We start from the raw sequence: 16221 nt of genomic DNA on the forward strand, positions 1-16221 counted from the left end.
ACTAGAAGGCTTTCTGACCAAACTCTGTCCACTAACTAAGATATTGGATATAGATCTGTACTGTTCCCTCATCTGTCTTCTAGCTTTCTATCAAATGCCACTTGACGTGAAACAATGTCTTACTGCCTTGTTCTATGGCCATTATCCTTTTGGGCTGGTGGTAGCCATACCATGTGCAGTAAGTATGCCACAGACCCTATGAATTGCTATGCTGTTCTAAATCCCAGCAGGTATATGGTGGTCACATAACAGGGAATGTGATGGGACACAGTGTTGTTATGAGCTTCATGCTATGAGGTGGCTTCCCTTCTAAACAGAGGAATCAAGAAGAGGGTTATAAAGTTTTTAAGCTAAGGTTAAAGTTATACAACAGTGGTGGTGATGCAAGACTGTATTCTTGAGACACACAAGGGTCCTTCTCCTTCAAAGACATAGGATTGTCTTTGGAGCTTTATTTTTCACAATCTAAAGTTAGGAAGTCAATGAAGGAGAATAAGTGGTTGAATGTGAGTCCATGAGTACCACCTTCAGAGACTATGCTGTTTCTGTTCCCAGTATAATTATTTCTATGGTAATGATTTGGTCTGGGAGACTGACAAGAAAATTAGTATTTCCCAAATTGTTATAGAATTTATAATCTCTCTCATCTGGTTTCATTTGTAAAGGAATTATGTTTTTGTGTTAAACATGTGTTAAATTTGTTTTCATGACTCAAGTCTGGTGATTTTCCAGATACTCTGCTATGGTTCTCTCTAAAAATTCATTTTTGATTAGTGTTGTACATGATACAGAGGGTATGTCCTTTAATAATCACCAGGTGATGGGTCTATGAGGGCATTATGTATGTAGTAGCGTTGGACTGGCTGTTGTTTCCTGGAGCTAATATTAAGATTGGTCAGTCTTTGGGGAAGCTATTTCTAATGGAGATTTCAAGTGAAGATATTTTGTTTTGGGAAGGCCAGTGTGAAGTATACTCCACCAATATTTGTTCTATCATTTCCCTCAGGAGATTGACAGGCTTATCATAATGTTACTCTTTAACCAAGAGATCAGGTATTTTGTAAAACCTACCAATAAACTACGCAATGACAAGACCAGTTTTTAGATAGGACCTAATGGGGGCCAATGCCCATTAAACATCCAACAGATATATGAAAGGGCAATTACAGGAGTCTTCTTAAAGAAGGGAATGGGAATCATAGAATTAGGCATAGTGAACAATCTGGTCAGGGAAACCCTACATTTTTTTTTTAATGATGATAAACTATACATTGCAAAAAAGCAGTTTCTTCAGCAAGTGGTACTGGACAACTGGAGAGATAAATGTAGAAGATACTAGACCCTTATCTCTCTTGGATCAAAATTTAACCCCCAAAGTATCAAGTATCTGAACTTAAGACTTCATATCCTGAAGCTGCTATAAGAAAAAGCAGAGAGTGCACTTATAGGTAAGGACTTTCAAAATATGGTTCTGGTGCATAGGAATCGAGATGGACAGACAATTTATGAGTAGTGCCACATAAACCTAAAAAGTTTCTGCACACTTAAAGACACCATCAATCAAATAAAGAAGCAACTTACAGATTGGTAGAAAATAAATATTCATCAATTATATGTCTGACAATGTATTTGGTGTCTAAAATATACAAAGCACTCAGAAAAATAAATACTAAGAAAATATATACATTCATTATATTAAAAAGTTTAAATAGAGTTATGCTATGCAGTATGTTAATGCTTTACCCAGAGGCCATAGGCTATCAAATAAATAAATAAAAATAGCCAAGTGCCAAATATGAATTACTTCTTTTTTGAATTTTTGATCATATGTGTCCTAAAGACCTCCATAATATACTATGCTGCTGCCATTGTTCTTTGCTTTTTCAGAACTTGATGGTAAGACTGAGCTGCTAAGGAGATCATATACTTGGGTCATAGGACATGGGGAAATAAATCTGGTGATGATTTGAAAGCTTTATCCTTTCTCAGTGCTGGAAGGTGCTATGCGTGCTACTTGTTGGGAAAAGTAATCAAAAGCTTTAACCAGCTTTGAAACCTATGAGCATATTTACAATGGGCCTCCAAAGATATTTCTAGTAATGCATGTATGTTATGGGAGTAAAAAATCACTTTTAGCTTACATTTAAAGCCCACCCCACAAGAAGGAACCGTTGCCAAAAAGTGTTAACTCTGACAATAACTGGTGTGAGAATAGATCATAGGCTCTATAGGAAATTGTATTATTTGTTACTATTCCTCTATTACTCTGGTAAACATAGTATGAAATTGCCTATAAAAACTTAACCATAGTTGAGTGCATCTCACACTCTTTAACAGAAAAGCATCTGTTTCAGTAGATACTAACTAATACAGAGACTCATAAATGGTCAATGTATAGAAAATAAGAGATTGTGGAGTGGTCAGTATAGTATAAATGAGGCATCTATAGTATAGTTCTTCCTTCCAAGGCACATCTTTCATGGAAGTGGTTTTGGGAAGCTTGTAAGAGTCAGATGTATGGAAGACTGTTGCAAAATACTGTTTCATGAACATGATTGGCCCATTGCACATACGAACTCACAGAGGCCTTGATTGCATGAAGATTTATAGAAGATCAAACCCCAAAGTTCACAGCATGGGTGGCGAGTTGGCTTACAAAGTCCCTCCCCTATATGAGGATATATTTACAATTAATGGTTAGGGCAGAAAGAGTACATTTTCTTCAAGATTATAACTCCTGATAGGCTACTTATTTTTCAGTGGACATTCCTCCTCCCATGAGCTTACTAGTAGCACAAAGTGGTCTCAGTGGGTTTGAAAGAATATATAAAACCAAGATGTAAAATGGCGAGAGGAGTTGGAAAGGGAGGGAGTGTAAGGTGGGTTTAATCAAAACATATTATATTCGTCTATGAAATTTTCAGACAATTAAAAAAAAACTTCAACTAAAACCAATAATGAATTAACCAGTGCAATCTACAACTTAAATTCCTTGTAAATTTTGGATCACAGGGGAACTGCACTGTGAGGCAGAAAATGCCAGGAAAGGCTGAATGATCAGGCTAGGCAATATGCCATGCAATCCTTCAAGAGCTATTGGTCTTCTGCAATCAAACTGTTGGGCAGGGCTATAAAACATTTGATTATTTAGGATCTAATTATCTGAATTATTAATCATTCTTTCCCCTCACCCCCCAAGTACTATTCTGCTGCCAATTCTCTCAAAAGTAGCCCTAATTCTATTAATCTCTTTGCCAGATTCTGGGAAAAGAATTATAGAGACACTGAAATCGCAATCAATCTATCCAACTACCTCTTATCCACCTAGTAAGAGATTTGGTGGAAATAAGGGAAAAGTGATGTCTTAATGAGATTTGGGAAATAACTGTGGATTTCATTTATGTCTGCTCAACCTGACTAATAGGCGAGTATACATAACAATTGTCTGTAATGCAATACTGAGTAAAACCTGCTGATTTTCCCCAGGGACACTGTAACTGTTCATTACTTTACACTGCAGTATAAATTGGCCCAGTGGGGAGGCAGGCATAGATTGAAAGGAGCTGAGAACTAAATTACATATCTAATGCTACAGGGAAAACCCCCACACTTGAAGCCCTGGAAATCAAGTTCTGATCCATATATTCAATCTCTCTGATCCTCCCAGCTCACTCACCTAGTTATGTGTTAAGAGAAACTGGAACCAGGCATAGTATTATCTGGAATGTAGCTTGGAAGTAAATAAATAAACTGAGCACCATGATAAAGTAACTATGGTCCAGAAAATATTCATCCTTCTAATAGAAATTTATAATAACAGTTTGTTATATATTTATAGATGCAGCAAAGATAAATTAAAAATATCTACAAGAACTGTCTTATATTTGAACCACAGACATACCAGTGAATACCTGTATGACTTGTTATACACTCATTGTTCCCTTAATGGAGTCATTTTCGTAGCTGAGTGGTGAACAGGATACCAGCACATACACTCCTTGTGCAGTCTTCTAAGATGTGAATGTCTCCGTTAGTAACCAGAGTATGAAAGCTCTATCTTTGCTACATGTATCTTTGTTGTTGTTGTTACACTATCATAATTCTGACCTCATTTCTTCTACTTTGGGAGAAGGGACTAAGAGCAAACGGAATATAAAAGTATTTAAATTGGCGTAGTTTTAAAACTGTAACTATTAAAAACCATAGCAAGCCCAGCTTTAATACTATTTACAAGGATCAATTAGCAAACAGGTAAATATGTTAACAACAATTGAACTTGGAAATACTTTTCATTATTCTAACATCTCTCAAGTTACAAGGTATTTGAGGATATACAAGTTCTCTTCTAGATAATTTGTTGTTGTTGCTAGACAGTAAAGAGGTATAAGCCCCAGGTACTCTTTGTGATTTTGTGAATTAATTGTGTGTATATTGCTGTGGATGATTGATTGGTAAAGAAAACACTGATTGGCCAGTAGCCAGGCAGGAAGTATAGGCGGGACTAGCAGAGAGGAGAATTCTGGGAAGTGGAAGGCAGAGTGAGAGCGACACTGCCAGCTGCCACCATGACAAGCAAGATGTAAGGTACCTGTAATCCACGAACTACATGGCAACTTATAGAGTAATAGAAATGGGTTGATTTAAGATATAAGAACAGTTAGCAAGAAGCCTGCCATGGCCATACAGTTTATAAATAATATGTCTCTGTGTGTTTACTTGATTGGGTCTGAGCAGATGCAGGACTAGAGGGTGAGAGAGATTTATCTTGACTGTGGGCCAGGCAGGACCAGAAAAACTCTAGCTACAGTATATGCATGTGTATGAAGATCATTGAGTCAGAATAGGACATTTGATGTCCCCCTTTATCACTCTCTGTCATATGTCCCTTAGAAAGAATATTTCATTAAACCTAGAACTAGGCTGATGGCTAGCAAGCCATAGCAGATTACCTATTTGTGTTTTCCACTACCCTGGGGTTACAATTACTAAGACCCTGAGCATAAAATGGACAAAGTGAGCTGAACCCAAGAAGCCATCACTGTCTGCTTCCTAGTTGTGGTCACCTTGTGACCAACTACCTTACACTCCTGATTTCGTGACTTCATGTCATGATAGAGGTATCTGCGAACAAGGAGACAAAATAAATCCTTTATCCATCCCTTATCTCTCCTACCCCTTTCTTCCTCTCTTCCTTTTAAGTTGGTCTTAAAATTAGAGTAGTTTATCAAATCAACAAGGAAAGTAAATAATACAGGGCATAATAGGAAGCAATTAGTTCTACCTTATTGTAACCTTGCTTTAGACAGATTTTAGAAGTGAGATGGGATATGGTCTAATTTTGAAAGTGTTTAAAAATATTTAGGCACATACATAAGTGAAAAGCTATCCCATACTGTGAGAATATAAGAAAGAACAAGATATGTTTAGTATTATTAAAATTCTTCAGTGTTTCCACAGTGAGACCTTGGAGAAATAAGAAATGTTTGAGCAAGAAAGTACAAGAGAATACATAGAGTTAAATCTTCAAGGGCCTTGTGTACCCTTAAAGAACATTTAGAAGACTGAATCCTTGCAAATGAAATAATGCCATTAGATTATTTTATCATATTATTCTTTTAAAATTACATTTAGTTGAAAATGTATTCATGTTGCACACAGCAGAATCTGGCACAATGCTTAAGTATATGTTTCTCAGAAGGCTGAGGAATGTGCTCACCTGCCCAGTCCTCCTTGTCTGTCCACTTGGGTGGTAACTGTGTCCTTGGAGATCAGTTCAAACCTTCACAGTCTGTGTTCTCACTTCTAAAAAGATTATGTTCTCAAATATTCCTTTAAGATTCATTGAGGTAACACATATTAAATATTTAGAGAAAGTATTTGATAAATATTCATTATTAATGTGGTTATTATATAGTATTATTTCCTCTAACCAATAATATGTGTTTGTTAAATTGTAATTTCTCATATAGTGTGTTGATTTATTTTCTTTTTGATAATATAACCCTTTGCTTTTACAAGATAATAAGTGGTAAGTCAAATATGACACTACAAGTAATAAAGTACTTTATAGTACTCTTATAGGAAATCAAAGTAAAAGATGAAATAAATCTACAAAAATCAGCTTCAGATTTGCATCCCTCAACATACTAAGAAACACTAAGGAGAATATTGATAAGTCCTTAAGAATGTTAAAATGATTAGTCAAAACTTCCCTCAACTAAATTTTCAAATTAAATAAGTTTGAAGCTTATGATTAATGCAATAATTGAAAATCCATCTTCTGTTTACATATATGTGTGTGTGAATATTCATTTCTTTTGAACATTCTTCTAAAATCTTATTAAATAGTTAATTGCTAATTAGTTCATATTTACTTCATTAAAGACCTTCCTTCACCTAACTCCTGTCTTTAATTTATATACATGCAGAACCATCCAAAGTCTACTGACTCATTTCTACTTAATGCAATTTCTAGTCAGCTCAAAACCTGTTTCCTTTAATCCAGAGATTTCATTTAGGTATTAAATGAAAAACCACAGCTTAATTCAATATTAATAATCAATTTGTCATCCTACTTCACACCCATCTTCTCTTCTCTTGTTCATGCACATTGACCACTCTGTTTTTTGGTGAGTTCATCATATATAAACAGAGATCTACAGCATATCTGAGATATAATAATATTTTATTAAAATATTGTTAATTGGGCAAATAAATACAAACATCTCTTGAATGAATTATAAACAGAAAAGAGACTGAGAAACATTGACTTTAGATAAATTAAGAGGAAGAAATCCTGTCTTTCTTCCTTTACCTCCTGTATACCTTTAATGTGATACTCAGTTTAATTAGCAGAACAAAAATTACATGTGTCTTACTGACATATGGGCATATGTAAACATAGACCTATCTTAATTTCTCTAAAGTTTGATTCAAATTTTACCCTAATATATTTAATTCTAAGACTAATACTTTGTATCTTATTTGTTCCATATGTAATTTTTTAAAAATTTTATGTAGTTAGGATGGTGAAGTAGGGTAAGCATGGGAGGATTTACCCAAAATGTATTACATACATATATGAAATTCTTAAAGAATAAATAAAATATATTCTAAAACAAATAAGACAAAATCAATCATTTCCCATAAATGTAGACCTAGAAAGAAGTATACTATACTATATTCAGCACTAAAATGGGATTGTTAAAATGTTTAAATTTGAGCCAGAGATGCATATAATCACTCTAGGTTGGAAAAAAGATATACAAAAAATTCTAATATTCCTAAGATACTCAAGTTTATTGCTGCAGTATTGACAACAGCAGAGATGTAAAACATAGATGCTAATGATTGATGAGTAGAACAAGAAGATCTGGTATTGGCACTCAGTGGAGGTTTATTCACTGTAAAGAAGAATTAAATCATGGCAGATTTGATCAGGTTATGATCAAACCAGATTTAGAAAAGAATCACACTTTTTCTCTAACACATGAGTCTGGGTTGACAATTACATGCACACGCATGCACACATATTTGTCTACCCAAGGCAATGAAACCATGCATGGGTTTCAAAGAAAAGTGTTTCTCACATAATGTGACTCTCCTTGAGACCATAGAAAACTCACTTTCAATGAAATGTGATAAGAATATAGAGCTTACAAGGTACTTCATTTAGATTATTTAGTTTCTTGATACAAATTAAAGGAATAAAATAAATATATTCTTGTCAGAATAACACAATTTACTCCTTTCAAGTACTAATATGTGCTTCTTTTATTTGAAACCCATGCATGGTTTCATTATCTAGGGTTTGAGGAGCAGGCTGCCTGTATTCACTTTACCACCACACAGGCATGCTTATCCCACAATACTTATGTCCCACTTCCACACAGCAAATTAAGTAACCAGACTTCAGAAACTACTGAGGAAAATGTCTTAAAAAACCAAACCATAATTTAAGCCCTTCACATTAATACATTAATGTGCATTTTCAAAGTCAGAGAAACAAACATACACTGACATGTTCAAAAAGGGGAGATGTTTATAAAAACAAGGAAATCACCAGAGGAAGGTTCATTCTTTTCCTATTTGTATCAACTTTTATTTTTGTATTATTTATTATGTGTGTATATGTGCATTTTCAGAAAAAAAATACACAGAGAGACTAAGCTGCTAAATAATCAGCAAGTATTTACATAACAGTTGAAATATCAAGTTATAATTTAAGTTGATGATATAATTTAGATAATTCAAATTATGTCAAACTATAAAATTCAGAATTGTTTTTAAGTGGGCAAAACTCACACCTATTAGAGTCGCCGAGGCAGAACCCTGACACCAGCATATATTGGCCAGACTGTAGCTGTAGATAAGCCCAAGCTTTGTTTATTTCCTATGGGAGTATAAACTGGTAAGAGTTTTGTAATTCCTGAAAAAACTAACCCCACTCTGCCCATATTATCCAATAAATCTGATATTTAGTATTTACTTAAGAAAATCCTGCACAAGGATGTATAAAAGCTTCGCATTATCAAAATATAATGGAAAACACTAATTCTTTTAATATTTGGATAGAAAAACTAAACTGTGGCATGGGCTACCAAAAACTGCTCCACATCAAAAAGGTGAGTCAAAAAGCCACAAAAAGACAGAGAACATAAGTGAACACTTTTAGTAAAGCCTAATTTGAAAAGCATCCAAACTGTGATTTCATGTATATAGTGTTTTGGAAAGGAAAACTCTGGAGATAGGAAAAGATGTTGGAGAGAGAGGAAGGATGAATAAGCAGGACCATAGCAGACTTTAGGGCAGTGAAAATACTCTATATGATTATGAAATACAGACACATACCATTATACATGGATCTAAAGCCTCAGAATGGTTTTTGGCACAATGCCCAAGTGACCATTGATGTACATATTGTATTAATGTAGGCTTATCAATAATAAACAAGTGAATCTCTGTGGTGAGGTTCATTGAGAGCAGGGGGCTGTGTATGACTGGGCAGTCTGTAGATGACATCTCTATACTTATGGTGCTGCTTTGGTAGGAAACAAGCTACTTTTAAAATTAAATCACCTTTTAAAGTATGAATCAACAAAAGATAAAAGGAGTAATAGGTGGGGAGGGGAAGGGAAGGGAGGAGAGGAGAGCAGAGGAGAGGGAAGGGGAGGGAGGGAAGGGGAAAGGAGAAGAAGGGAAAAGAGAAGAGGAGAGGAGAGGGAGGAAAGCCAAGAAAAAAACAAAAAAAGAGAACGAAGTTACCAGCCAGGGTTTCAAAGAAGAGCGTAGTTACACATTTCTGTCAAGTCTTATTTTAGAACCCATTTCTTAGCCTATTAGTGTAAATGCCAAATACATGCTTAAGCGACTCTTTAGACTTTTTGAGAAAATGTTCCAATTTTCATACATATTTTTATGTAGTGTAAAACTCTGGCAAAGATATAATTAAGAATTATTAGTTGCATTCTTAATTTTGATTATTTTAGATCTCAGTCTATACTGTTTCAAAATTATGTATTTGCTCAGAAATTATGCTAATTTAACAGTTGGCATGGTGACAGTCCTGAAGTGATGCTTTAGGCTAAGTGCAGTTCTAAATTTAGACCATCCTTATGTCAACAGTCAACAATGAGGAAAAATACTAAGTAGTGCTTAAGGAACATAGAAGTCTCAAAGTTGTATGGTATCATAGCCTTTTGTCATTTGGAATATACAAATAGGCTAATAAATATTTCTATGAAACATCTCATCTTCAAAACAATAGTCTTCCACATCTGTATAAGGAAACAGCTGTATTTTTCATGTCAAGTTCATATCCCTAGTGCTGGCAAAGACACTACTTGGTTTTACATAGAAGCATAAGGGGAGCCTGCACCTTACTGAAGTAAACTAAAACTTGATTTTTTCCCCCTTACCATCTAAAGGAGGGTTGACAGGTCAATGAGAGAATTTTCATAGTCAGAATGCATGTTGAGCTCACCCTGCATGTCACATGTGAAACCTGATAGCAATGTCAAAATCCACTGTTGACTAACCCAATGTCATCTCCTCTCCTCTGGGAACCATTAGAAGAGCAGTCACTAGTCTTAATGACAGTGGGGAGTCTCACTCTTTCTCAAATCTATTAACCACAAAGGTAAACTTTCATAACTTGGAAGAGAGAAAATAAATCAGATAAATAATATTGCATTCAGAATGACAAGACAAGGGTGGAAACAAAGTCACCACCGCAAAGTCTGTAAAGTTAATGAATTTATTGAATAAGTAAAGGAAACAAAGGCAGCTGGTATAAGTTATTTTTTATCATTCCTTGATTATATGGTTTTGAATAGTCTGAAGGAATCATATTAGTATCACCAAAGAAAACAGCAACTGGACACACTGAAGAAATCAACAGATCACTGACTAAATCACAGTCTTGCCTTTGTGCCTCAGGGAACATCAAAGGGAGGGAGAGAGAGAGAGAGAGAGAGAGAGAGAGAGAGAGAGAGAGAGAGAGAGAGAGAGAGAGAGAGAGAGAGAGAGAGGTAGGGAGGGAGGAGGGAGGGAGGGAGGGAGAGAGAGAGATGAAACAGTCTCTCCTAGAAGTTGCTACATAAACAAGACCAGACCAATGGCATATCATTGGAAGGGTGAAAAACTCATAGGCTCCTAGCCTAGGAAGAAACAAAAACAAACAAACAAAACAAAACAAAAAAGCAGGCAACAAATCTAATGACTGCTGGGAGAAGGAGAATTAGCCTTTCCTAAGATTAGTCCCCATATTGGTTATCAAGTGCTGAGCAGTCAGCCTTGAAACCATATACTCAACAACAACAAAACAGGGTCAGCAGGTGGTATTTGCATATATTTGTACAAACACATACATACACACAAACACATGTGTCCTATCTATGTATGTATGTAAATACAATTATTTAAAAAAGAGGCTATTAACATGAAAGTAGAGGAACCATGGGAGGAGTTGAAAGGAGGGTAACTAGGAGGAACTCAGGGGAGGACAGGAAGGGGTAAATAGCATAATTCTGTTTTAATTAATAACATTTAAAAAATGTAAAAAGCTACATTTACAGATAATTTGGTTAAGTTTAACAAAATATAAATTGACATCAATTATCAACTCAGAGTAAGACTTTTGCATGGAGGAGACTGTTTCTCAAAGGATTGTTTTATCTGATATTCCATAAGTAAGATCTAATGCTGTATGCATGTGTTCCTCAAATACAAACATACAGAAATATGTGTAGTTAGACAAGTACAAGAGATCATGCTAGTCTGGTGATGAATCTTTAGTGAAGTAAAATCAATTGTGTTAAAATAATCTCTGATTAGGGAAAACCCTTGAATATTTTACTATAAGTGGTTTTTAAATAGATATTCACTAAAATATATAGATGTAGCTGACATGAGTGCTTCAGCTGTTTTGCTCTTTCCAAGTTCCATAGCCATTGTCACAAAATTACTTACAATTTACAAACAGGCAGTGACTTGCCTGTGTTGGTGGCTTTATTGTGTGTTTCTTCTGCCTTTTTTTTTTTTTTTACTCCTTCCTCAAAGCAGCTAGGATCCCTGAAATAATTTGGTATTGTGGAGTCTCTCAGCATCGAGCTTGTGGGCTGGATACTAATTATCACAGTCTCTGCTCTTTCCTCAGAAGTTCATCCCATGACCTTTTGGAGTTAGCATGCCATATAAGGCCTTTAACTATGCCCACCTAGGAGCAAAGAGATGATAATGAAAGCATCTTAGAGGAATTCACTTCACATGATATGTAATGGCATCTTAGTGACCATCAGTGACTCTACACATCCATTCACTAGAAACCAAAGGGAAGCTGGACAGCTGGATTTTCAGCTGATGGCAGTTCATCCTCCATGACTAAAAGTGTCATTATCCTTAGCAGTTCATCTTGACTCTTTGGTCTGATAACATCTTGATTTTTGTTCCCTTTTACACAATCTATGTCACAGCAAGAAAAGTGGCTACATATTTTATTTGAGTGTTAGTGTTTTTTGTTTCTTGCCTTTTTGTTTCTTGTCACAGTGTGTTCTGACTATAAAGTTGCTCAACAGCTTGATGCTAGACATTAATATTAAACTAAATTAAACGCAAGAAATTAGATCAAGGACTAACAAATTGCCATTGATGGTCCATATCTTCCTGGTACCTGTGTTGTACCAACACCATGCTAGTAATGGATTGAAGGCATTGATACTAATATGCAGCACAAGCTCTCTGTTTGCTACATTAACTAAAAGATCAACTCTGTAGTCTTATCATAAATTTTTCCAATCCATGTTTAAAATAATCTATAAACTATGATTTCCATTAGAAGGAGAGAATATATATTTTTGACAAATAACCCTTAGAAAAGCAACCAGGTTCATTTTGATAAATGTTCTGTATGAATTAGCACATTTATACAATTTATAAAGCATAGTAACCCTTTAGGCAAGTATCGATGAGGTACCATTATGTCGTTTCCCCATTTAATTCATTCTTTACATCAAGGTCATACTATATTATCAAACAGAATGAATTTATCATATCATCCCATTACTCAAAGTTACATATCATAACTATAATTAAAATAAAGAATCAATTTTAGTCCTCTTAGTTTCTTACTTTTGATACTGTTCTCTATATTCCCAATATTTATATGCAATAGCAGTCATATTGCATGACAAAGATCACTGTAACAGATCAGACGAACCCAGATCTCTGTAAGGACACATGATAAAAGGTAAAAACTTGTTCAGTACTGTTAACAATGTTAATTCTCTAGATTTTTAGTGTAAGCAGCCTTTATTTCATGAGCATGTTCAAGCATGTGTGTGCTTCATTTCTATCCGTGTGTGTGCAAATGTGTATTAATGAATATGATAAAGCAGGACAATTCATCCATTGACTAATAGCTAAGAGAACTTTCTGTGATGCCTGGATGCCTAAAAGTTTTCATGTGCCCTTTATTTGCCAGTTGTTTTTAATTATATTACCACTGTGCAGTAATTTGACTTCAGCTGAGGACCACTTCAACTACCACTGATGCTGAAGCCCCAACACCTGCTTCCTGTACCTTCTCCAGCCAGAACAGTTAGTGGCATCTTGAACAGCTTTGAAAGACTCTACTGTAGATGTGACAAGTCTTAGTGGTGAGCTTTTGATGTCTTTTCCCACTCAACTCTCTCTAGTGACTAGCAAAAGTCATAACTGATATAAAGCAAGCTTTGTGATTTCCTCATGTCTGTGAGCAGTGCTGAAAACAAGATGGAACGAGAAACTGAAAACATAGGAGGCTACAACCAATACAAGCATACTATACTCCCTTTCCAGCCATAAAAACCAGCTTTCCTCAGCCTTGATCTGTTGGTCCTGGAAGCTTCACCTACATATTCCTTCCTAGTGTTACATTATTCCCAATAAAGGCTTCAGAAAGATTATTGATTTCTGTCTCATGGTTTTTATTTCACATAGAATAGGCTGAGCTGGCCATAATAAGAACAAAGGGAAACCTTAGCTTCCATACTCAGGCCCCTGAGAGTAACATATGTAACAAAGCCAGAGAAAAGTGGCTTGGAGGCTGGGCAAGGTTACAAGATGCTTGGATCTGTAAACTTTTGGTTTCTACACTAGTACAAGGGTGGTAAAGAAATCTAGAGCCTGACTCAGAAAAGAAATGGCGAATACTACAACTGAGAGAATGAATAAAAGGTGAGAAGCAATGGAGGTTAAGACCAAAGAAATGAAAAATACTATGAAGAACCAAGACACTGAGCAATGGTTAGAGACAGAGTTTCACAGTGTTACAAGTTAAAAAGCTCACACTTAACACTCAGGTCCAATTATACTGGTTACTGTGAAGATCCCGGAAGCCTGACAGGCAAAGGTTGGGACTAATGTTCTCTGCCAGGAACAGGACTTCTGTCTTGAAGGATTAGAACATGTTCTGACATGAGTATATAGAGCTACATGTCTGCAGCTTTGAGATCTCTGAGCAAAAAGGCTGTAGTTCTCGGGTACTAGCACTAAGAAAATGATGGGGTCTGAACATCCAGCCTACAAGCCGAGAGCATTTAACCCTCAAGGCTGACAATTCTGAGGATGTTATTCCTGACATTTCTCCAACTAGAGAAAAAGAGAATACTGGACAGCCCTTTGTGAAAAGTTTACATCTATGCAATACACTGTTTTCAAACATTACCACGTAATTTCAGCACTTCAAAGAGTGTAACGAAATTCCTCTTCATGGGGGTAGTTTATTGAGTAGTTTCTTTTTTGGCTTTTGTTCTCCTTCTTACCACTTATCTTGAGGAGATCAGCTGTTATTTATTGAGGACATGGGGAAGATATGAGCCCACCTCTTAGCATCTCATCACTTTTGTTGCCTAGCTTAGAATCGGTATTTCAGGCCCTGTAAGACTCCAGATCACTACAACCCAGCAAACTCTTGATTATGAGCTTTAAAGAAAACATGAGACAGAATTGTCCATCTACCCAGGGCCCAACTTGTTCACTAACTAAAAGTGTGAAGTCAATCAACATTTATTGCTGTCTTTAAAACTCTAATTTTGTTGGTAATGTACTATACGGCACTTAGGTTAAAAACAACATATGTCTTTTATAATTCCACTGGAGAGCCAGAATTCTATTTTACCTTCTTTTATGGAAACTTTTCTTCTGTGAAAATCCAACAAATTACAATTTCATTTGCATAAGATGTGCATCACAAATACTCTAAATAACAAGAAACTAACTGTATATATTGTATGGCCATATTTTCCATATTTCTAGTTCTCTGCATTTGTAGCTTGCTTGTACAACCAGAGTAGTTCACAAAGATCAGGCCATCATATAGAGCCAAAGAATACATCAGAATGCCCACCCCATAATTTGTCTTTGGTAATTATTCTTACAGTATACATTTAAAAGTAATGAGAGGTTGGTGCGTAGTGAGAGCCTTATGCTTCACAGCACTCAATATGAAAACAAAAATTGTTAAATCATTCTTTAAACATCTACAGCTTCTTAATCACATTAAACACTTAGAAAGAATTGAACAAAAATGATTTTTATTGCATGATAAAATAGGGAAGAATCAGTGCTTATCTGATTTAAACAAAGATATATCCTTAAATTAAACCACTGTCCCCAAAATAATGAATATTAAGTATGTATGAAAACACAGGATGTTGTCCAGGGTTCTCTCTGGTGCAATGTCAATGCCAACTGCAGTTCACAAACTATTTTCCTAACTTTGTCAGTGACTGGTTAATGATGTGTTTGAAAACTCAGTTGGCCACAGTTTTAAACAGTGAAGCATTTGTTAGAAAGTTGGCCTTGAAAGTTACTCAGTCTTTGCAAGCTTCAATTTCTACTATACACTACATGTTCTTATTTCGAGCTCCACCCTAAGGAATAAACTAGAAAGAGTGTCAGCCACTAGCTTATGACATAGTGGATTGTAAAAGAGTAAATGTTTTCAGTAATAATATTTAATTATCTATATTGTTCATTAGAAGAAAGTTGATAGTCAACACTTATGATTAAGATAGACTTGATAATACAAATTTGCCAGTTCTTTTATGGAATTAACTTCATAATATTTTATTCATAATCAATCTTCACATTCCCATATAAGCAGTGATGGTAACCTGGATATCTTTTTTTTGGGGGGGGGGTGAGACAGGGCCAGCCTCAGACTCACAGAGATCCACCTAGCTCTGCTTCCTAAGTGCTAGGACTAAAGGTGTGTGCCACCACTGCCGTGCAACCTGGATATCTTTTGATGGATACTGGTTTGGAAGCTGGTATCCAAAATCTTGTAGTTTTTACAAAACAGACTAAATTTTTCTTCACAGGGATAGAATTTCTTGCCCCATTTTAAATTAATAAAATTGTCTTTCAACTCCATTTTAATAAAATGTACTGAAATAGTGAAATTTTCTTAAAAAGAAGATTTTGATTCTGACTTTTTGATGTCTCTTGTCCATGAGAGTGTTAACAAGAGGGGCTTAGGAAACCATACTGAAGTTGGCAATATTATCACCAAGTATGGCTCCAAAGCAAAGCTTTGCATGGGAGCAGCTTACTGGTGATTTTGTTGTGCTTGAATATTCAGATAGTTGAGAAATAAATTTCATTTTATTATACTGAACCTTGCTTTCTTAGTGATCATGGTCTAGTAGGATCACAGGTAAGTGTAATAGCTACAGTGTCATC

The 16221-nt window shown here is 35.5% G+C and overlaps 1 protein-coding gene across 46 annotated transcripts in view; it reads right to left on the bottom strand.

Annotated features, from left to right (window-relative positions):
• Window positions 1-16221, bottom strand: part of Ptprd (protein tyrosine phosphatase receptor type D) — a 2272674-nt gene that overhangs the window by 2059247 nt on the left and 197206 nt on the right. The window lies entirely within an intron of this gene.

Source organism: Peromyscus leucopus, chromosome 2 (assembly GCF_004664715.2).
Source record: "Peromyscus leucopus breed LL Stock chromosome 2, UCI_PerLeu_2.1, whole genome shotgun sequence".
Lineage (NCBI taxonomy): Eukaryota > Metazoa > Chordata > Mammalia > Rodentia > Cricetidae > Peromyscus > Peromyscus leucopus.